The following is a 23,976-nucleotide window of genomic DNA, read 5'->3' as shown; positions in this document are numbered from 1 at the left end:
CAAGGGAGGAGGCTGCCTGCGTTGGCTTCTTATCTTCCATCAGATTCAAACTTAGACTCAACTTCAGGGTACTGCACAACTCCACCCCAGCCCACATCCTATTTATCACCAGACTCTACCCCTCTTTACACCCTACACCTTTTGTTAGCTCAAGGCCTGATCATGCTCTCATTAAAGCCAATGACAAAAATCCTATTGATTCCTGGGATGCAGGGCATGACCATTGATGTGCCTTGTTACTCCCTTGTCTCCGTGCCTTTTCTCAAGCTGCCCACATAGTTGGAAAATCATTCCTGATCCTGTGCATCAGGCAACCTCAGTCTCTTCTTTCAATTCAAATCCCCCCTCAAAATTCACCTCTTTCAATTAGATTTCCAGCTCTGATCTCTTCCCCGACTTTGTTCCCCTGTATTGTACTGTTAGTTATTTATAAAAAAGGAACTAAGGAGACGTATGCGTAAAAAAAGCAGATCTCAACTTCTTCCTTTTGTAACCCTTGTCCTTCTCTTAACCCACACTTACACATGTCCTTTGTTATCTTCCTTTCCTGTGTTATGTCTAATTTAGATAGCAAGCGTCTTGGGGGCAGGGATCTTTCTCTTTCACTTCTGTGTAAAGAACCATATACAACTATGGTATTATGTTAATAATAATAGGTTCACCTGGCAAAGCTGATGCCTGTTGGTCATTAGGGCCTCATTTGAGTGTCAGCTGCAGTACTGTACAGGCTGCATACACTGTTCAGCCAACAGCTGTGGGATTCTGCAGTAGTAGGAGTAAGTGTTGCAGAATCAGGCCATTGGGATGGTTCTGTACTAATGTCTGGCTACCAACAGAAAGACATAACATTATTCTATACTGCGCTCATGTTCCTATAGCATCTTTTGTCCGGAATCCCAGTGTGCTCAACAATCTTTTCCAAAGTGTTTATACAGAGAGGGTTTTCTTCACCCACCACTAAATACCTACCTCTCTATCCCAGCCTCTAAAGAGCATTTAGGATTAGAATCATAGAATCATAGAATTCAAGATCAGAAGGGACCATTATGATCATCTAGTCTGACCTCCTGCAAGATGCAGGCCACATAAGCCGATCCACCCACTCCTTAGCAAGTGACCCCTGCCCCATGCTTCGGAGGAAGGCGAAAAACCTCCAGGGCCATTGCCAATCTTCCCTGGAGGAAAATTCCTTCCCGACCCCAAATATGGCGGTCAGCTGAACCCCGAGCATGCGGGCAAGATTCTCCAGCCAAACCCTCTGGAAAAGGTTATATCATACCAGGCACATAATTGACCTATTGACTAAGCCCGTTATCCTATCATACCATCCCCTCCATAAACTTATCTAGCTTAATCTTAAAGTCATGGAGGTCCTTCGCCCCCACTGTTTCCCTCGGTAGACTGTTCCAGTATTGCACTCCCCTGATGGTTAGAAACCTTCGTCTAATTTCAAGCCTGAATTTCCTGACTGACAGTTTATATCCGTTCGTCCTCGTGTCCACATTAGCACTGAGCTGAAATAATTCGTCTCCGTCCCTGGTATTTATCCCTCTGATATATTTAAAGAGTGTAATCATATCTCCTCTTATCCTTCTTTTGGTTAAGGAAAACAAACCGAGCTCCTCAAGTCTCCTTTCATACGAAAGGCCTTCCATTCCTCGGATCATTCTAGTGGCCCTTCTTTGTACCTGTTCTAGTTTGAATTCATCCTTCTTAAACATGGGAGACCAAAACTGCACACAATACTCCAAATGAGGTCTCACCAATGCCTTATATAACGGGACTAGCACCTCCTTATCCCTACTAGAAATACCTCGCCTAATGCAACCCAAGACCGCATTAGCTTTTTTAACGGCCACATCACATTGCCTACTCATAGTCATCATAGTCATAGGAATACTGCATAGAAGTGTAGGGCTGGAAGGGATCTTAAGAGGCCATCCGGTCCAGCCCCTCCCACAGTGAGGCAGGTGTCTGTCCAACCTATTCTTAGAAACCTCCAAAAACATCTTCAAAGTATTGTCTCCAGCTGCTTCGATTCTCTGGGATGCCTTTGCTTTCAGGCAAGAGTTTCTTTACATTCTCCAAACATCCAATACCCTGTAATGTACCCACCACCAGCAAGTGAAGAATAGTGTGGTGAGTTGGAGCTTCAAGGAGAATTTTAGGTTGGCAGAATGTTAGTACAGTAACTCCTCACTTACCATCCTCCCACTTAACGTTGTTTCGAAGTTACGTCGCTGCTCCATTAGGGAACATGCTCGTTTAAAGTTGTGCAATGCTCCCTTATAAGGGCGCTTGGCAGACTTTACAGGGGAGCATTGCACAAGCTCCTCTTCTCTGCCTCCTCCCTGTCCCTTCCTCCCTCCCTCCCAGTGCTTCCCCTGCCACCAAACAGCTGTTTGGTGGTGCTTAGGACTTTCTGAGAGGGAGGGAGGGAGCGAGCAGGGAAGCTGCTTCCCCCCCACCTCCCCGGCAGGCAGGGCCACCCGGAACGCAGGGGCTTTAGGGGCTGCAGGGCCCTGGGCTAAAGCCCCTTTTGGACTGTGGCCCTGTGAGCATGGGAAGTGCCGCTTCTCTCCGGCCACTGGCTGCGCGGCTGCCCCTGCTCCTCCTTAGTCCTCCAGCCCGTGCTTGCAGGGCCGCATTCCGAAAGGGCCTTTAGAGCTGCAGGCCAGGGCCCCTTAGCCCAGGGCCCTGCAGCCCCTAAAGCCCCTGCGTTCCGGGTGGCCCTGCCTGCCGGGGGGGACAGCTCCCAGAATCGCAGCAATGGGGGCAGTGCCGCACTGCACAGAGCCACCTGCACACCCCCTGCACGAAACAGGAGCTGCCCCAGGTAAATGCTCTGCACCTCCTGCCTGCCCCAGCTCTGAGCCTCCTCCCACACTCCCACTCTGAGCACCCTCGCGCATCCTAACTCCCTCCCAGACCCTGCACCCCCACCCTGAGCCCCAGGGGTAAGCCAGGGGCAGCTCCCCACCACAGTACAGTACTGTACAGTATATAATGCCTTTTGTCTGCCCCCCAAATATTTCCTTGGAACCCAACCCCCCACATTTACATTAAATCTTATGGGAAAATTGGATTCATTTAACATTGTTTCACTTAAAGTTGCATTTTTCAGGAACATAACTACAACATTAAGTGAGGAGTTACTGTACTCAAAGTGGACTTTAGCCAGGTCACTACCATCCTTACCGCTGCTGAAAATGCTACTGGATCTATAACCTCCGGCAGTACAGCACTCTTCTAACAGCATACTGGGGGATTTAATCTAGTACTGACTCACATAGAAGAGTGCCATCTATTGAAGCACCAGTACCATTCCCAGCAGTGCCTAGAAGTATCTTGGAGGTCTCCCATCCAAGTACAGACCAGGCCTGACCCAGATTAGTTTATGAGATCTTTTAAAATTGCAACCAAAGGTGGTATAGCTGCCTAAGAGGCTGCTTAATAAACTAAAACAAATTAACTAGTTGTTTAAAACACATTGATGTAAAAGGACTCTGATAAGAAAACAGTGAAGTAAGTTCTTTTCAGACATTGTAAAGCTCTTTTAGTGCTATGGTTTCATCTGCCATGTGATGACACTGCTGCTTTGTGTTTCCCCCACTCAGAGCTGGTGAGACATGCCTGTACATATTCTTAGGCACAATGGATCCTCAGTGCAGGTATTGTGATGATTATAAGCGGCAGATGTTTCAAGTGTTTTTCTCCTCAATATCCTGATTGCTAGTTATGTGGTTAGTCAGCTTTTGAAAACAAGGTTTGGACATAAAGACCCCATTCAGCCAAATGGGACATGTTGACATATTTTCATTTTTACACAAGTACTCTGAACAGCAAGATGTGCATTGACTACACGGTGGGCAAAACAAAATCCCATCAGAGGGGTTTAATGGCATAGGGGATAGTTAAAAATCACCATCTTAGGTTTTTAAAAACCTCTATGAACTTGCTCCAACCTACCTAACAAACCTTGTGGGGGAGTCACACTGAAGGAGGTGGCTTGTACTTCCCCTATTTAGGGGCTGCTGGGGGCCAGTCTGATCTGTGGTACAGGTTAGGACAGCCCAAAAAGCTTCCATGATTTGTGTCCCCCACTGCCCTCATGAACCGTATGTCAGTGGAAAACCATGGAGTGTAGGGATGCACAGCCACACCTCCTCCTGCTACTTGTTCTAGACATCTGACAGGACCCTTTTGGGGGGAAGGGGACAGATACAAAGAGGGCAGAACCAGCTCTGTATCTGGCAGAAAAATCCTGTATACCGGTGTTATGCATCTGGGGAGGGGGGAAAGGGTGAAGGCCCAGCCTCTCCCTGTCCTTGCTCTGGCAAATCCACCAAAGGTCAAACTTTATACCTCTGATATTTCTTGAAGTTAAAAAAATAAAGAGGGGGAAAAACAAAATAACCTTTAGTCCAGGGGAAAAACATCTGTCACTAAACTTTTTTTTTTTGCTTCTTTATGATGTATAGAGAAGCTTGGAAGGGGCGTGCACACATGCTTTTCTCCAGGGGCGGCTCTACAAAGTAGGCTGCCCCAAGCAGCGCGGAGCGCTGCGCCGCCCTTCCCCAGTCCCGCGGCGGGTCCCCTCTTCCCGCGGCTCCGGCATCCTGGGGAGGGCGGCATTTGGCTCCGGTGGAGCTCCCGCCGGCATGCCTGCGGCAGGTCCACCGGAGGCCGGGACGAGCGGACCTGCCGCAGTCATGCCTGCGGGAGCTCAACCGGAGCCGCGGGAAGACGGGACCCGCCGCAGGCATGACTGCGGCAGGTCCGCTCGTCCCGGGCTCCGGTGGACCTGCCGCAGGCATGCCGGCGGGAGCTCCACCGGAGCCAAATGCCGCCCTCCCCAGGACGCCGCCCCAAGCGGGCGCTTGGCCCGCTGGTGCCTAGAGCCGCCCCTGCTTTTCTCCTTTGTAAGTCATCCTAAATTCTCACAAACCCCATGTGAAATGGTTATCCTCATGTTAATGGGGAGATGGATAAACGGAGGCACAGAATTTAAACGATTTATTCCAAAGTGACACTGTACAGTAGGTCAGTGGCAGAGCCAGGCTCTCGGGCCCCAAAGCCCCCATTTTAACCACAAGACCACACTGTCGGTCATATATGTGCATGTCTTGGTTCAGAGGTAACGCAAAGGGAGACAATGTTTATGTGAGTGCATGCACCAATGTTAGGGTAGTATTAAGCCATTTGTTTTTAGGGGAATAATAATGTATTCGATGGACAAGCATTGTGCTGGCTGTAAGCCTGTTAACAATGCAGTTTTTATACTTCTCTTTCTATCTATCCAGGAAAAGGTCAGTGGGTTTGGACAGAATTGTTTTTAGTGCAGCTGATCTATAAATATATCACTAGTAAACCAGTGTATATGAGCAACTTACTGTGAGGCTTTATTTGGTCTTGCTGTCTATAAATATATAAAAAAAGGAAGAAGCAGCGTATGACATGGCTATTTATGGAAGGGATGGATGTCATTGTTACACCACACTGAGAGTCAAGCAGCTGCTGCTGAAGAAATCATCAATGGTGTTAAGTAATCATAAATTAAAAAGTAAAAAAATCCTCCATGCTGGTGTGTACACTTTGGCTCAGATCTTGCCTCGATGGAAGTTAATGACAAAGCACCTGTTGACTTCAATGGGAGCAGGCTCGAGCCCTTTGTCCCCTTTTAAACCCTCCTCTCCTTCTTTTATAGCATTTCTGAATGGACATTTTTCCACATGAAAATCCACGCCCTGATCCTAAGCCTGAGGAAGTGCAGATTCTGCATTTCAGTGAGTGTTGGCATAACACTATATAGAGTATTGCCAAAATGAATAGAGTGGAGTCATTTCACTTCAGTGCAGGGGGGGAGTAAAATACACTCCCCGCGTGAGCAGGAGCACGGCACCCCACAAGAGAAGGCAGGTTGTACCATCTGGGCAGGGGCGGCTCTAGACACCATTGCGCCAAGCAGGCGCTTGGGGCGGCCGTTTCCCGGGGGGGCGGCATTTGGCTCCGGTGGAGCTCCCGCCGGCATGCCTGCGGCAGGTCCACCGGAGCCCGGGACGAGCGGACCTGCCGCAGGCATGACTGCGGCGGGTCCCGTCTTCCCGCGGCTCCGGTTGAGCTCCCGCAGGCATGTCTGCGGCAGGTCCGCTCGTCCCGGGCTCCGGTGGACCTGCCGCAGGCATGCCGGCAGGAGCTCAACCGGAGCCACAGGAAGAGGGGACCCGCCGCGGGACCGGGGAAGGGCGGCGCAGCGCTCCGCGCTGCTTGGGGCAGCCCGATTTCTAGAGCCGCCCCTGCATCTGGGTTTCTTCTGGGGGAGAGGAAGATTTAAGTTGCAGGTGGTGCATCATAAGAATCCTGCTGCTGGAGGCTTCCCCGTGTTTTGCACTGACTCAGCACATCTGCTGCCTGACCTGGCTGCACTCCCTCCTTGGCCACTGTGTTGTCAACCATTCTGGGCCATAAAGCAGTCCAACAACATCCTCAGTAAAAGTGAGGCTTCTAGCACTTTGTATCACTGCACATGGCCTCTGGGTGGACATCAGTGTTGCCAACTCATGATTTTGTCATAAGCCTCATGATAATTATTGTTTTCCTTAAAGCTCCAGCTCCTGGAGTCAAGTGGATATGTGACAATTTCAGCCTTCATTCTTAAAGAAAAACTAAATGTTTAACCCTCATGGCTGTGGAGAAATGTGACATCAGTGCACCGTAAAGGCTCAAAAATCAGAGAGCAGATAAAAAGACCACCACATCTATTATTTTTACATAATCTTTTGATTTTAAAGCCAAACTCATGATTTTTGGTGAGCCTGACTCCTGATTTTTGAACATTTGGGGTTGGCAACACTGTGGACTTTTCACCACCATGCCCTGCACCCCAATGTACTAAGGCAGAACCGGAAGCAAATCTAGCCTGTTGTCTGTGCCTAGGCTGGGTTTCATATCGATAATGGGGTTAAGTCCCACATATCCTTTTTTATACTTGTGCATTCTGTTTTAATGCTCGTCCGTCTCTTTTTCTCAAGATTATGCTCCATTTTGTTCCAGGCTGGGGAATAATAAAATCCCATAGGGTGGCATGAGGGACATTGAAGGAACTCTTGGCACCAAACTGAGCTGATAGTGGACAGTGGTTGCACTCGTGGGGCAGAGCACACTGCATGTGTTTGCAGCGAGCATTCAGTTTTGATCTGCATCTATGCGCTTGGAGGTAAATAAACTGAGAAGATGTAGTTTTAGAAATAACCACATTGCTTTAGTGTTTTAAATCAAATACTTTCAGAGGCTAGGGCCATTGGAGCAGTTCTTCCCTTTGTTCCCCCCCTCCCAATATATCCTTTGTCACCTGATCTGTCACCTCAAACACTCCACTCTGCAACCAAGTACTGTAGCTAAAAAGAATGTGTTCTCCTCTCACAGGTATTTTGTAAGGGTACCTCTGGAATTTGTTTTGTTTGGAATACTGTCACTTAAGCCTGCTAATTAGACAGAATGGTTAAGGAGTGATCACAGTAAAACAGACCCTAGAGGGAATTGGAAATACATAGCGCCCCCACTGTTATCCAGGGCACAGAAACAATGATATGTTTAAAAAAAAATAGTCTTCTAACAGAGAAACAAAGCTGCACTCACTACTCTGTGATATTATAGGCTGCTTTGCAAATGAGGAAGGAGAGGAGCATTTAACAACAAAAACAAACCAAAAACTGGAACATCCAAAGAATTAAAACACAACAATCCTTCCTTTAATTAACACATATGTTGTGCTCCCTAAAATGCTTCTTTTGATCATTTTTCTAAAGAAATATTTTGCCCTAATGAGAAGATGGGAAGAACCATTCCTTCTAATTTAAAGGCCGTGGGACTACTTATAGGTTGTACCATGTTAACGAGATAATTATCAGAGGAGCAGCCAGCAGGAACTGCAGTTAGCTGAGCCACAATCCTTTTGAATCCAGACTCTGTTGTTTCAGTCTTTTGGGAGAAAAAAAATGTAATTGTCACATGACTGCTGATTACATAGTGACTGGATTGTTTTTAACTATGGTGTGTTTTGGGAGAGAGACTCTACAGCTGGGAAATCCCCAGCATATGACTCAGTGCAGATGTATTGGATCATGTGATCAAGGTTTACTGTAGACCAAAGTATTTCACAATGTTACATCTGTAGATATAGATTTCCCACATGTTGCAGCATTCAAGTGATTGCCAGTCATTCCTTGTCTTTCAGAATTTGCATCAGAGTTGGTACATCAGTGCAGTTTGTAACCTATTTCTGTTGTGCTGTTAACAACAATAAAAACAGATGAAGTGTTATGAAGGGAGAGATATAAAAGGACTCCTAAGACTGACAAGAAATTTTGGCATTAAGGACCCGCATCTTCAGGTCACCCACTTTCGTGCCGTGGTGTCAAAGTGCAGTGAAGGTTCTGATTAAATGGTTAGGCAAACAAGTAGCCGTGACTTCTGCTCTTCTGCTAAACTCTGCTTTACTGTTACCTCATCCTCCTGACCTCTGCGGCCACCACCCTGTTTGTTTATTTCACCTAGTCCTTGTGTTCTGTTTGCAATTAAGATTGTGAACTCTCTGGGGCAGGAACTCTTACTTGTCTCTACAGTGCCTAGCACAATGGGACATGATCCTTGGCAGGTTTCCAGATGCTACCATAATGTAAATAATCATAAACCAGTCCACCAACATTTTGACACCCACTCCCCTAAAAGTTAGTGCCCTGAAGAGACCCTCCCTCATAATATTCCTCTCCCTGAACTTCCCTCTCCCTATCAAGTGAGGTATCAAGACCACCCTAGTAGGCATCCATCATCTGTGTCACCTAAAGTGACCACCTCTCCTGTATTTTAAGGGATTGGTTTTTTTGGTGCCTAGTATCCTGTGACCCGTATCAAGAAAGAAGCTACCAAGAAACATTTGACCTGATAAAAAGGCTGCATTCAGGCAGCTGTCATTGCAAAGGATCACACATTATAGGACAAATACATTTATTTTGGACCATAGTAAAATACACTTCTACCCTGATATGTGACCCAATATAACACAAATTCAGATATAACACGTTAAAGCAGTGCTCGGGGGGGGCAGGTCTGCGGCAGATCAAAGCAAGTTCGATATAACGCGGTTTCACCTATAACGTGGTGAGATTTTTTGGCTCCCGAGGACAGCGTTATATCGAGGTAGAGGTGTATTGTGGGCATGGTGTCCCTTGAAAATAAACTTGTCCCTTACTTTTCAGAGTTGTCCTTCCTTGTGTAGGTGGTGTTTCTATTGCCCATTGCAAGTCTGACTCATTGCTGCATCTGTACCTTGCTGACCAGAGGCTTGGATTGCAAGGATCCTGCTTTAACCTGCCCCTTCCTAGGCTTTGCGAAATGTTTAGGTGTCTAGCTAGTCTCTCCTTGGGTGCATGGGTAAGTCTCAGTCATTGCTTTTTAAACAGTGCCCTCTATGACCAAGTCATCACTTCTTCCTAGCGTGACCAGATGTCCCGATTTTATAAGGACAGCTCCGATTTTTGGGTCTTTTTCTTATATAGGCTCCCATTACCCCCCACCCCCGTCCCAATTTTTCACACTTGCTGTCTGGTCACCCTACTTCCTCATGATGTGATATTGGATTAATTATTTTAAAGCATCTCAGAGGTGAAAAATATTATTAGTGTTGGGTCAGCTATTTGAAGGGACGTCAGTCTGGTGTCTACACTTATGCCTGTAATTTTGCACCTTCAAATTGAGGCAGTCAGCTGTAGGCAAACACTAGAGCGTTTACAGCTCTACTAACCTGACTGCATCTGCAAATCAAGTTATTAGACATGTGTTATACTTTGTGCTCAGAGTTGATTGCACCCACTGTTTTACACCTGCAATTGACAGAGTGCACAATTGTGGGTACAAAAATAGATGTCATTTTAAAAATGTGGCCCTTCTTTCTCTAACAAGCCTATCTCCAGATTCGTTTGTATTATTCTTAGAGCACTACTGGTGTGCCTGACCCTTTTAAAAAGACAAATCCCTGCAGTGAGGAGTCTAAGGGCTTGACAGAGTGAAAATCTAAGCATTCTCTACTCTCACTGGTTTTATTAGCTAAAGGCAAACGCTATATCTTCATTGATTTTATTAGTTGGTCAAAGGACAGTGAGAGATGGCAAAAAAAAAGTGGGTGTGAGTTATGGAAAGGATAAAGGTTACAGCAATAGATCATGAGATGTGATTTTATTATGTACCCAACTTGTTGCTTCCCAATTTTAAAAATGATTCTTTTTTATATACATTTTGAGGAAGCAAAGTCAGGCAAGAGGTCAGGATTGATTTATCAAAGTAAGAAAGCCTACACTTGCATATGCCTATGCCAGGCCTTGTGAGCCTGGTAGGTTCTTACATTGGTTCTGAAAGGTTTGGTGTTGTGCATTTCCTTATGTCCTTTCCAACCCATTTCACAGTGAAATGTGACTAAAGCATCCATTTGGGATGAAGATCAGTTGATCAATGTAAGTGGTGTTCTAATACAGTCTTAGGGAAAATACCTATTTAATTTAATAGGATGGTTCAGAAACACCCTAGAAAGGTTAGCATTTTCTGTTAACTTCTGTAGAGGAATTATTATAGAAACTTCTTAGTTTAATACTTATTAAGTTGTATATAGTAAGGAAAAGGAATAGATTTATCTTCAGTGGGCCAAATTCACCATGGTACTATTTCATTGAAAGCAATGGAGTAACACTAGGGATGAATTTGTCCCACTATGTTTGAGGGTACTTTGGGAGGGTCTTTTTAAAAAGGCGGTTGCCTAATAAGAGTGGTCTCTTGTGTAGGTTCCACTATCATCTTTAATTCTAAAATTTAATTCTAATTTCTCCTCGCATATCAAGGCCCTATCCTCACTGAGGACTAAACTCATGGCACATTTTAAAAAATTAAACCATTTCTTGAGTTATCAGATTACAAAACTAACATCTGGTCAATTTCTTAAATGGAGAACACCCCCTTTGTCCATGTAACAGGGTCATACTCACCCCTGTGGTGCCTCCTGCTGGTGACTCTGGGAATTAGCTCTGTTCCAGCCCACAGCACCCTCTGCAGGCCAGTGATCCACCTGTTTACTATTGGCCCCGTGTCCCTCCCAGGACCCCGGTGCCCCTTTGACTGAGTCTCCCGCTCCCAGGGGAACCCCCACCCCACTATCCCCCCTTTGCCTCAGTATTGGCTACTGCCAGTCGTTATCTAGCCCCACACTCTGGGGCAGACTGCAGTATCAGCCTACTCATCACAGGCAAAGGGGTTTGGACCTGCTGCCTTGGCCTACCCCTGGGTTGCCCCTTGCAACCCCCCAGTACCTTTTAGCCCTCTGCTAGGCCGCAGCCTGGGGCTTTCCAGGCCAGAGCTCCCCAGCTCCTTAGCCTGTCCCCAGCCCTGCTTCCCTCAGGTACTTGGTCTAGCTCCCTGCAGGCAGAGAGAGACTGTCTGTGCTTCTGGCTTCCCTGGCCTTTTATAAAGCCCTGGGCTCAGTTTGGGGCGTGGCCCCCAGCTGCAGCCACTTCCCCAATCAGCCCAGCCAAAAGCCCCTTCCCAGGGCTGTTTTAAAGCCCCAAAGGGCAGGAGCGGGTAGCCACCCCGCTACAGTCCACAATCACAAAACTCCAAACTGGCCAAATAGAACCACAGAGTCATATTTCTGCAAATTATGTGTGAATGAAAGTGCCTCTACAGCCTTAACTTCAGCAGAGAATCTGGTTAGTTTCTAATTCTCTGGTTAGAGTCTGACCTGATCTATAATCTGTGTAACCGCCCTGGATTTATGGGGTTGTTTGTGGTGTAAGGGCCCAATCCTGCAGCTTGCGGAGCATCACTAATAGACATCACTAGAGGTGAGGGTGCTCAGAACTTCCTGACTGGCTCTCAGCACCTCATAGGATTAGGTGCTAAATCAGGGTGGAATTTGGGGACCGTCCATACCTGCTTCTGTTTTGCCATTGCCTTCAGTGGGAGCTGATTGGCTCTTGATACTGGAGAATGGAGACAAGTATGTACAGTACATTAGCTACAAATACATGCCTCCAGGAGTCCCTTGTATTTTGCTGTCTACTTACATTCATTGGCCATGGGATGTTCTGGGGAGCAGTCAGTTAACAGGAATGTTTTATGGGTTCTGCTCTTTTCAGAATCCCAACACATTTTTAAAATGCCTCCTCGGCACCATCCACTTGGCTAATATGACAGATGTGCAGTGCCTCGTAGCAGTACCCGCTAGATTATATAATGTGATGGGATTTATGGAGCCTCACATGACTCAGCACAGTGTGATGGGTCAGTTGACAGTTTCGGGAACAAAATGCAGTAATTAGGGAAACTGTTCTTTCCTCTTTTTTTCAAAATAAAACATTTTAGAAAATTGTAGTCTGAGTAAAATGAGCCAGATTGTCAGCACTGGATGCAGTTATCCCTAGGGCAGGTACAGCATAGACAGCAACAGCGCACAGCAGCTTTTTGCTGCCCTGACAACGTCTCAATTCAGACATAGAGGGACAACCCACAGGAGTGAGAAAGCAGTTCAGGACTACCATGACCTAATCCGCAGTCTCCAAACCTTTTCAATACCAGCCCTCTTCGCTGAGACTAGCAGCAAGGGGACTGATCCCACTCCCATTAAAGCCAATGGCAGAATTCCCATCAACTTTCTGGCAGAGCAGGAGCAGGTCCAAGATGTCCATAATGATGCTAGGTGTTGCGATGCAAACCCCTGTTTTGCTACAGAGCCTACACCTTAGTTGAAAAACACAGTTTTATTTCACCTAGATCATTAAAGCCAAAACTTTCAAACTTTGGTGTCTATAGTTCAAAAGCCAAATCCATAATTAGGCCCCCATCCAGCAAAGTACTACTCGCTTAATTAACTGCAATGGGACTACTCACATGCTGAAAGATAAGCACTTGCTTAAGTGCTCTGCTGGACTGGGGCTGTTGGGCACCGTAAATAAAGGGTGTGGTTTTCAGAGATGCTGAGCATTCATAGCCACTATTGAGGTCAGTGGATTTAGGTGTCTACATTTAGGCCCCCAAGTGTGAAAATCGTGCCCTAAGCCTAAGTCACCATCACACCCTGTGCATGGGGCATTTTAATTTTGTTTTTCTCAGACTGCACCTACTATTGGAATTCTAAGTGAATATATTCAGTAATAAAAATAAATACTGCACAGAACAAACAGGAACATGATTAAATACAAGGGTTCAGTGTAACTCTAACACTAGGTAACTCTATTCTCTTATTACCACCAGCAGGGTCTTTTGACAGCAGTGTCGCTAAAATCTTTTAATGTATTTTTCTGCTTTTCTCCTTGCAGCAATCTAGGAATAAATGTTGGTGGGATTGAACAACTTTCAGATATTTTGCTTTGAATGTCTTTGGAATTACCTTACTTGGTATCTGTGCTTTGCAGTGCTCTCTAGCAGACTCTGGTTTCCTGTGGCTATATCTAGATTTTCAGATTTGATTTGCAGTATGAGCTGACCAAAATGGAAAGGGAAAGAAACATGACATTGTAAGGTTCAACCCTGAGGTTTGCAACTTCTTATCAAGGAATGCAACATAGGGTCCTGCAAGTTGTTGATCACCTCCTAAGAAAATACCCTCGGCTCCATTGAGATCAGCATCTACTTTGTTCAGGGAAAGAAAGAAGGGACATTTGTTCCCCCGTGCACTTGCTTCTGTCTTCCTCTGTGTATGCTCCCTTCCCCCTGTGCTCAGTTAAGTCACTTTAGCTATATATAATACATCCAAGGGCAGGATGCAACTGGGTTAAAGGAATGTACTTGTAGGTACAATTTGAATATTCAACCAACACACTATGATGATGTAAAAATGCAAGGTGCATAAACAGTTGCTATAAGCCAGATTCTGGCCCCCACTAAGACTGTCTAGTGCTGTTTTGATGGTGCAAAGCAGCCTTAAAGGCATCTTAGCCAGCTTCTTAGGGATCCCCCCAGACAGGGGATTGCCAGGTGGGTGGGGCCAGTGTAACTAGCTCTGTGCCAACCCTCTTGCAGTCCCTGAGGTAGATTGTGATTGGGGAGCCACAGCCTCTGGCCGGTCAGCTGTTGGTACAGCCCATGTGTGCAGAAGTAGCAGGATGCAAGATAAAGCATCTCTGGGTTTTTTTAAACTTGTGCCAGGTATTGGACTTCAATGAAGTTACTCCTGGTTTACACAAAAGTAACTAAGAGAAGAATCAGGCCTTTACAGTTTGATACAAGCTAAGTTTTTAATGATATTACACCAGTGGAAGTATTACAGATGAGCCCAAAGTAGAAACCAGATCCAAACACCTCTGAACTTTGGGGAGCTTGCTCCTGCATCCAGTTCCCATCTTCGCAGCTGTCCCCTTTTTCCAACAGTAGGCTGATTCTGAACCCAATATGAAAGAAAAAGTTTGTATTAGCATCTAGTTCTGGACTGGAACCATCTCTGTTAACTACGGATGTAATTTTATCCTTTGACCTTGACATTTTTATTTAATAATATGACTGTGCTGATGAGCAAGACTTGCCTACATATAGAATCTGCTAGTGAAAAACATAAACCATTCAACAGAACAAGATCTATGGAAAATATGAGTTTAGACCCACATGGCATTTCAAAATTCATTTCCAGTTCACATGATCCATGACTGGGCCTTGTTATATTGAATGGATACGTTTAGAATTGTTTCCTACTATCTCACATGCAGGAAAGAAATTCCAAACCAATATAGTTGATATGTCTCTCCAGGAATAACTATTGCTTACAACAGTGATCTCCAACCTTTTTTATCTGGCGGGCGCTGGATGACAAGCCACCGAGGACCGTGGCCGGCAGACGAGCATCCGCCGAAATGCCGCCAAGAAGCGGCAACGTCAATAGGCGTCGCCGCTGAAATGCCACCGACAAGCAACGTCATCCAGAGGCGTCGCCGCCGAAAATCAGCAGCATTTCAGCGGCGACGCCTCTGGGTGACGCTGCTTCTCAGCGGCATTTTGGCAGATGCTTGTCCACCAGACAGTATGTGGGCGCACATAGATGCCCCGGCGGGCACCATGGCACTCGTGGGCACTGCGTTGGGGACTACTGGCTTACAATATTGGGCAATCCTGGAATCTATTCTTTTCCTAACATTTGCTTTAGAATTAAATCCTCATTGCTGCCTGAGTGAACAAGGAAGGGGCAAGGAGAGGAATCCTCTTCCCAGGCCATAAGCATTGGCAGAGCTGCTCTGTGAAGGTTGTTTCCCTATATTCCTCTTATTTGCCTCTGCTGCGGGATCTGTTCCGCAACAGATCCTCTAATCTCATCAACTCCCTTTTTCTCCTCCCCCTGACTGCTGCCTTACCAGGAGCCACCGCAGAGTGGCATGCCATCCCATGCAGAAGATGTGCGTCTCCTATGTGAATCCTTCAAGTTCTGCCACTTCCTCGTGCAGCAAAATAGCATCAGGGAACTCTCATGTGGCCACAGAGGTGGAGGCAGTACTTGACCCTTAATGCACATCTTGTAATTTCCTTCTGTGGATGCAAATGTAAAGAGAGAAAGTTCTCTCAAATATAGAGTGTAATTTTTCCCTTTTGTCCTTTCTTTGCAAGCTTAGTAATAAGACTTCACTCTTATCTAGGGCTTTCCATGCATGGATCTCAGAGCACTTCACAACGATGAGAAAATATCTCCCTATTTTGTAGATGGGGAAACAGATACAGGGAGGTCAAGTGACATACCTAAGGTCACACAACAGGGCAGTGGCAGTCTGGAAGAGAACCTAGCTCTCCTGATTCCCATCCCACTGCTTGATCCACCTCCATCTCATTGGGAGAATGTTGTGGGTTTTTTTCTGCATGATCCCATTAGCTCCATTAACGGCCTCTCAGTGGGTCAAACCCTTAAGTCCTTCCTCAGTTCACTCAATCTTTACTTGGACTCGCAGTTTTTCTGCTGAAGCTAATGAGAGTTTGCCTGAGTCAGGGCGGAAAAAATGAGAGCGCATTTTAGGATTTGTACCAGACAGCAACGTTAGAGCCATGTGAACTGTTTCTCTCCTCTATTACAAGATGAGGAGGGTAGTGTAGGTTCCCTGTCTGGCACTATTGAACCTTCTCACTAAGTGCATTATCCCACTAGTAGTTATGCAAGGACACCCCTATACAGTGTCTCAGTAAATGAATAATTCTACATAAAGAATTGCACCATTCCTTCCCACCTGCCCACTTCCCTTCACTCCACTGAGACCTGCAATTAGATGGGATCATCTTATTTGTATTAGATTCTCAAGCAGTAGTCAGTGCCATGTGTGTATTTGTCAACTACCATATATACCACAAGAGTCTCTTCCATTGTTTGCATTACACTGTCCTCTAGTGGCACCAACATATGTCATCACATACAAATAAGCCTTTTCAGATACATTCTTCCTCATGTATGTTCCGTACTAATGCAGAAGACTCTTCCTACAGAAATGTTCTGCATAGTAACTATAACATTTAGTAAGAAGCTCTCCATAGAGGAAATGTGTTTGTAACAAAGCTTTGCAGGCAGAAGCTGTAAGCATGAGTAGTCATGTTACAGAGCTAACCTATTCAGTTCAGGATTTGGCTATAGGTTTTGTTCGGCTGTCCTTTCACTCTGCCCCTTGAAGATGTGAAGGGAAGAATAGTGCAGTCTTGGGAGACCATTCTCCACTAGGAGTCATGAGATCTGGGTCATCTTTCTGTCTCTACTACAGACTTCCTGTGAAACCATGGCTACGTCACTTATGTTTTCTTCTTCTTCAGGTCTCCTATCTGAAAAATGGGAGTGATAATAGTACCTTACCTGACCAGGGTGCTAGGAGGGTCAATTCATTAATGGTTGCAAAGTGCTTGGAGTAGCTCAAGTGGCAGGCACTATAAAAGAAAAAAAATAAGACTTTTTTGTATATTGCGCTAGCACCCAAAATGTGCTAGGTGCTTTCCAATGGAGACAAAGTCCTTGCCCCAAAGAATGTACAATCTTTAAAGACAGACAATCCTTATACAGTGCCTAGTCCAACAGGGCCCAATTCTGGTTGGAAGAATCCCATTCCTGATACGGGTCCTCTGTGCAGACAAGAGCATTCTCCTCTCTGTTTGTATCACTCAGATCCCCAAAGCAAATAGCTCTTACCAGATCTGGATTGTCCATTGTTAGGCTCCTTTTTTTCAGCCTGAAATATTTACCACTGATGCCAATCACAATGTAGGATCAGGGCCTTAGAATAACCTCTGTTTGCAAATGTTCTCTATCCTTTATGTGGATACAGTAAAAATGTTTTGCTGAAGTGTTTGGGATGAGTTTCTTAAACCAGCATAACTTGTGTAACTCGTTAATAATGATTCATTTTATTAAAGAGACCAGGTGGGTGAGATAATATCTTTTATTGGACCAGCTGGGACTGACTAATGTCCTGGGACCGACATGGCTACAACTGCATCTCATTTTATTAAAGATACTTGAAAGAAAAAATAATTCAAAAGATGCTTTGTTTGGTGGCCTAATAGTTATATTCAGGAAATTACTCACAACCAGCTATTACTATTTGGCTGCCTATAAGAATAGGGCAAAATAAACCATTCATATTTTTCTCTCCTGTTGTGTAACTTACATGTTAATAAGCTGCACCGAACAATTCACACACCCAATCTTTACAGGAAGCGCTCTCACTGTTCGTGTTGTGGACTATTTGCTAATGTTCACTGTAGAGGAGCGGAGTCACCCCTGCAGTGCCTCCTGCTGGTGACTTCTGGGAATTAGCTCGTTCCAACTCCAAAGCACCCTCTACAGGCCGGTGATCCGCCTGTCCTCTGGCCCCCCATGTCCCTCCCTGGACCACTGGTGCCCTTTTACCTGGGGTGCTGCCCCCTGGCAGTAACCCCCCAGTCTTAGGGTCTCCCCTCCCCAGGGAACCCCCACCCACTATCCCCACCTTGCCTCAGTATAAGGCTACTGTCAGTCATTGTCTAGCCCCACGTCCTGGGGCAGACTGCAGTATCAGCCACTCATCACTGGCAAGGTTGGATTTGGACCTGCTACCTTTGCCTACCCCTGGGCTGCCCTCTTCAACCCCCAGTACTTGTTGGCCCAATGCTAGGCCACAGCCTGGGGCTTTCCAGGCTGGAGCTCCCCAGCCTCAGGTACCCTGTCTCTAGCTCCCTGCAGCCAGGCCCTTCTCCCTCTACAGGCAGAGGGAGACTGCTGAGCTCCTGGCTCACAGCCTCTTTATACAGGCCAGCTGAGCCTGACTGGGGCGTGGCCCAGCTGCAGCCACTTCCCAATCAGCCCAGCTTAGCAGCCCCCAGCCACAACCTTCCCCCAGGGCTGTTTTAGGCCCTTCAGGGCAGAAGCAGGGTAACCACCCTGCTACATTCACATATAGAAAGAGTGAGGGAGGGAGAGAGAAATAAGATGAAAAAGAATTCAGTTCACTATACAGTTTCAGTCTGCACCAGTGGGAAATCCAGTTGAAATATATCCAAGAATATATCCCACAGCCAACCTTTTCAAAAGGTTTCAGGTTATAAAATAGGTTTGTGGCATGTCTAATAATTTTCCATATTCCTTGCCTTGCTCATCCATTCAAAACACAGGAAGAAAAGCAATACTTTGACAAATGAAAATAAATAAATAAAGTCCTAGGCACTGTGACATTACCCAGGGTACAATCTGGACTGTTGAACAGCTGTGTCTCCTCAGTACTCCAACCTGGGGATTCATTTACACTGCTTTGCTCTGGGAACAGCCATTCCTGGCCTGCTCACTCACAGCCTCCAGCATGTAAATTACTCTCAGCTATATTGCAAGAGTGGTACAGCTAACCACTCCTAAATTATATTGCAGAGTGACACCAGCAAAATCCCAGAAATATGTGACACCAGACTTGTCCCCAGAAATATGTGTCTTGTACTGGCCAGCTCTCTCCTTCTGGACAATACAAGCTCATAGAAAGTCCATCATTTTATTAATAGAAAATGATAGGCACAAATCCTGTTATCTCAAATGAAATTCCCCAACACCTCAGTCCAAACACATTGGTTTAAATAAAACAAGTTTATTAACTACAGAAAGATAGATTTTAAGTAATTATAAGTAATGAGACATAAAAGTCAGAATTGATTACAAACAAATAAAAGGTAACATGCAAATTAATACCTAACTTAATAAGATAAGTAAACTTAAAGCAAAAAGGTTTCTCTCACCACATGGTTACAGCAGTCTGGCTGGATTCCTCTCAGCCAGGACCCTTCCCCCAGTTGAATGATGCTTCCTTTGTCTTTCAAGTAGTGTTGGTGCTATGACTAGAGATGAGGAGAGAGAGGTGATTTGAGGTCTCCCTTCCTCATTTCTATCCTTTTCCTCTTCTTTGAGAATCATCTCCAGATGGGGTTCAGGTGATAGCAAGTCTGTGGGATGGAAACTTCCAGCTGTTTCTTTTCCAACATGTAAATTTCTTGCTCACACCATTTTTCCTGCCAAAGAATGGCCGCTTAACTAGGTGTTAGTCCATTTGATTTAACTGACACCTGGTTGAGGCATCAGTTTGACTTTTGTCTCTGAGGAATTGGTTTGTGTCTGCTTTTCTAAACTTGGAATATATCTTATACAGTAGAATTTTATAATTTTACATACAATGTTTCCACACATATCTTATAGGGACAATAATGTTCAGCAAATTATGAGTTTTCAAATGATACCTCACAAGCATACGTTGTACAAAATTCATTATAGTTTTGTAAAAAGGGTGAACATAAGGATATAGACTGTCACAGGCAGCTAATCCAAAGCCCACTGAAATAATTAGAAAGATTCCCATTGCTTTCAGTGGGGTTTGGATGAGGCCCCAGGGTTCTGATATTAGCTTCTCTGGTTGTACACTTGCATAAGTGAGGTCAAAATTTAGCTCAAATCATTAGGGAACATCACTGATTCCAGTTCTGTTCTCACATGAGTAGAAACCCAGAGTAATTCCATTGAAATAATTGGAGTACTTGTGGCACCTTAAAGACTAACAAATTTATTTTAGCATGAGTTTTCGTGAGCTACAGCTCACTTCTTTGGATGCATAGAATGGAACACACAGACAGGAGATATTTATACATACAGAGAACATGAAAAGGTGGAAGTATGCATAACAACAGGAAAAGTCTAATCAATTGAGATGAGCTCTCATCATCAGGAGGAAAAAAAATGTATTGAAGTGATAATTAAGATGGCCCATAGAAGGTGTGAGGAGAACTTAACATAGGAAAATAGATTCAATAATTGTTTATATCCTGTAGCTTTTTAATAGCAGAATTTGGCTCATTGTTTTTCATGGGTTATACTAATAAGGAAGATGTCTTTTTTTTTAAACTTTATTAAAACTTACTCGTTAATGTCCTTATTGTATTGTAATATATTTAATTACATCACTAAACAAATAACAAACTTAAATCACCTTACCAATTCCTTGGGCCTGATTATCCTCTCACTTGCACTAGTATAAATCAGAAGTAATTCCAATCATGTCAGATATCAGAATCAGACCCAACAGGCATTTGATAGTCAATACATTTTTCCCAAATGTAGAATAAATCATAATATTCAAACTAAATCAAACAATAAAGTCAGCAACATTAACAGTGGAAACTTCCTGGTTACTTGAAGAAACATACCGGAGTGTGTTTCCCCAAACACACACACACACACACCCTTCAGTTGTTAGTACATTTATAAAGGGCTTGGAAGGGATGATCTCATGTGCCATGGGGTGAAATGTCTCTTAGTAGAAGGCAGCAGCACAGGCCATAGGCGCTGACTCCTTGGGTGCTCTGGGGCTGGAACACCCATGGGGAAAAAATGGTGGGTGCTGAGCGCCCACCGGCAGCCCCCTATCAGAACCTCCCCCTCCGCCCAGCGCCTCCTGTCTGCTGGCGGGCCCCGCCAATCAGCGCCTCCCCCCACTCCCTGCACCTCCTGTCTGTGGCAATCATCTGTTCCGCAGTGCACAGGAGGCTCGGGGGGAGGGGGAAGAGCAAGGATGTGGTGTGCTCGGGGGAGGGGGAGAAGGGATGGAACGGGGTGGGAAGAGACGAGGTGGGGGTGGCGCGGGGGGGGGCCGAGGCAGGGCAGGGGTGGAGCCTTGGGGGAGGGGTGGAGTGAGGGCGGGGCCTGGAGCAGAGCTGGGGGACGAGCAGCCCCCAACACATTGTAAAATTGTCACCTATGGCACAGGCAGAGGTGGATTAAGATTTACTGGGGCCCTGGGCACAAAAAACATTTGGGCCTCTCCAGGCCCACCAACGCGGGGCGCGGGGGGGGAGAGACACAAATGGGGCAATTGCCCAGGGGCCTGGGTGATTTAAAAGGGCCAGGGGACCCCCAGCCACCACTACCACTGACAGCACAGCGGGGCTAAGGCAGGCTTCCTGCCCACCCTTGCTCTGCACCGCTCCCGGAAGCAGCCGGCATGTTCCTGTGGCCCCTGGGGAGGGGTCTCCACACGCTGCCCCACCCCGAACGCTGACTGTGCAGCTCCCATTGGAGCCAATGGGACCTGCAGGGGCGGTGCCTGTAGGCACGGAGCACAGAGACCCCCTGGGCCCCCCACCTAGGGATATGCCGGTCATTTTTGGGAGCCACTCAAGGTAAATGCCAACCCCCTAGCTCCCTCCTGCACCCCAACCTCTTGCCCCAGCCTACAGCCCGCACCCAAACTCCCAGAGCCCAAACTCTCTCCCAGAGCCTGCATCCCACATACCCTTCCGCACCCAAACTCCCTCCCAGAGCCTACACCCCTTCCTGCACCCCAAACCCTGCCCCAGCCTGGTGAAAGTGAGTGAAATCGGGGAGAGCGAGTGACGGAAGAGGGGGGATGGAGTGAGCAGAGAGTGGGGCCTCGGAGAAGGGACGGGACAAGGGGGTAGTCTCAGGGAAGGGGCTGGGGGCGGGGCAAAGGTCTTTGGGTTTGTGTAATTAGATAGTTGGCAACCCTACCGGGCGGGCATGTGGATGCCCTGGCCGTGCCAGAAGAGCACACTCTGCAGCACAGCCGGCAGCTCACTAGGCACCAGCCAGCGCAGGTGCAGCACCGCCCAAATGGCAAGTGGACCACGTCCGTGCGGGCGCAGCTTATGTTTGGGGAAAAGGGAGTATGGTCAGGTCATCTGTACACTTTTGTGATTCCCAACGGATGTAATGGCTTCTTTGGGCCATTGGCAGCTGGTTCAAGCTAAAGGAGACAGGCCCTGTGAAGAGCCGGGGAATATAAATATGGCTCAAAGCCACCTTTGCACATGTCCTCCTGACTCACGCTGAGCACTCCATGGCCACAGTCTGGCCCAATATCCTTTTAATGCTTCTTGGGTGTGTGAGAGACTCATTTTCACAGCAGCTCATTCTGCTTGAATTAAGTGATTTATTAATTCTTGATATTTCTATAGCTGCCTTTTAGCTAAAGAGCCCTAATTGCTTTACCCAGTATTAACTACCTAAGCTTTATCATGTTCCTTCCTCTGAGATAGATAAATATTATTAAATCCATATTATAGAGGGGGAAACGAATACTGGGAGAGATTATGATGAATATTTTAACATAGGTATCTAAAGGTAGGTGTTTGAGACACCTAACCTCATATTTAGGCACCTAAATAAATGATTTGATTTTCAATGTGGTGAGCACTCATTGCTCCTGTTGGTTTCACTGGGAACTGCAAATTATTATTGCATTACAGTAGCATCTAGAGGCCCCAGCTGAGATTCATGTCTCATTGTGCTAGGCACTGTACACACACAGCGTAAGAAATAATCCCTGCCCTGAAATACTCTATTTACAATCTAAATAAACAGGCCAGACAAAGGAAGTATTATTATGCTCAGCTGGGGAACTGAGACAGATACATTAAGTGATTGACCCGAGATTACACAGGAAATGTGTGACATACCTAGAAATAGAATCCTGCTCTCATGAGCCCTATTTCAGTACCTTCTTCCCCAAACCATCTTTCCGCTCTAGGATTCAGGATCGGCGAAAATCAGACGTCATATTTAGGCATCTAAATATGGAGCTTCAGGCACCGAAGTTTGAAGATGTTGATCTAAGTGACTTGTCCAAGATCACCCACAAAAATCCATAGCAGAATGAAGAACAGAACCCAGGAGCCCTGACCTCTATAGCCCTCAGCTACAGCTTTTATTCCTGTGAATAGTTCTTATTCATGTGAGTAGTTCCATTGTCCTATATCAGTCATTACAGAAATGTTGGCATCACATGACAAAGGATGCGCCACATTAAAGGCTGGGTCTTCAGCAGATGTAAATCAGCCTAGTGCCACTGATTTCAACAGAGCTGTGCCGATAGACATTAGCTGCAGATCTGCCCATACGGACCTGGTCTGGCATTCCTTAGTTACCCCAAAAACTGTGCCAGGAGTACAGGATTGGTGTTAATTCTCTACCTACTATTATTTTAGTCAGGGGTGAAAGTAACTTAAGGGACTTACCAGTATGCAGCGGGCCAGGGTCCTGAGCAAGGTGGGAGTGAGGCCACAACCAGAAGGGGCGGGGCCTCGGGTGAAAGGGGTGGGCCAGCACGGCCAGCAGCAATTTAAAGGGCCCAGGGCTCCTGGCCGCCGCCACTGCCAGCATTACCCTGGGGCTCCAGCAGTGATTTAAAGGGCCAGAGCCCCAACCTTTCACTCACCGCTGGAGCCCTGGGGCTCCTGGCCACCACTGCTTCCCTGGGGCTCCGGCAGTGATTTAAAGGGCCGGAGCCCCAGACCCTTTAAATCGCTGCCAGAGCCCCAGAGTTCATGGCTGCCGCTGCTTACCTGGGGCTCCAGCGGCGATTTAAAAGGCCTGGGGCTCTGGCTGCTGGCGTGGTAGCGGTAGCGGCAGCTGGGAGCCCCAGCCCTTTAAATCACTGCCAGAGCCCCAGGGCTCCCGGCCAC

General features: G+C 46.3%; 1 long non-coding RNA gene across 1 annotated transcript in view; it reads left to right on the top strand.

Moving 5' to 3' along the window:
* Positions 1-23,240, top strand: part of LOC120401387 — a 28,079-nt gene extending 4,839 nt beyond the window's left edge. The window contains exon 3 of the long non-coding RNA XR_005596424.1: positions 23,043-23,240. This is a non-coding gene — a long non-coding RNA (uncharacterized LOC120401387). The remainder of the gene's footprint in view (positions 1-23,042) is intronic.
* Positions 23,241-23,976: the final 736 nt, after the last annotated feature.

Source organism: Mauremys reevesii, linkage group 3 (assembly GCF_016161935.1).
Source record: "Mauremys reevesii isolate NIE-2019 linkage group 3, ASM1616193v1, whole genome shotgun sequence".
NCBI lineage: Eukaryota > Metazoa > Chordata > Testudines > Geoemydidae > Mauremys > Mauremys reevesii.
This window is presented reverse-complemented; position numbering and strand designations above follow the sequence as displayed.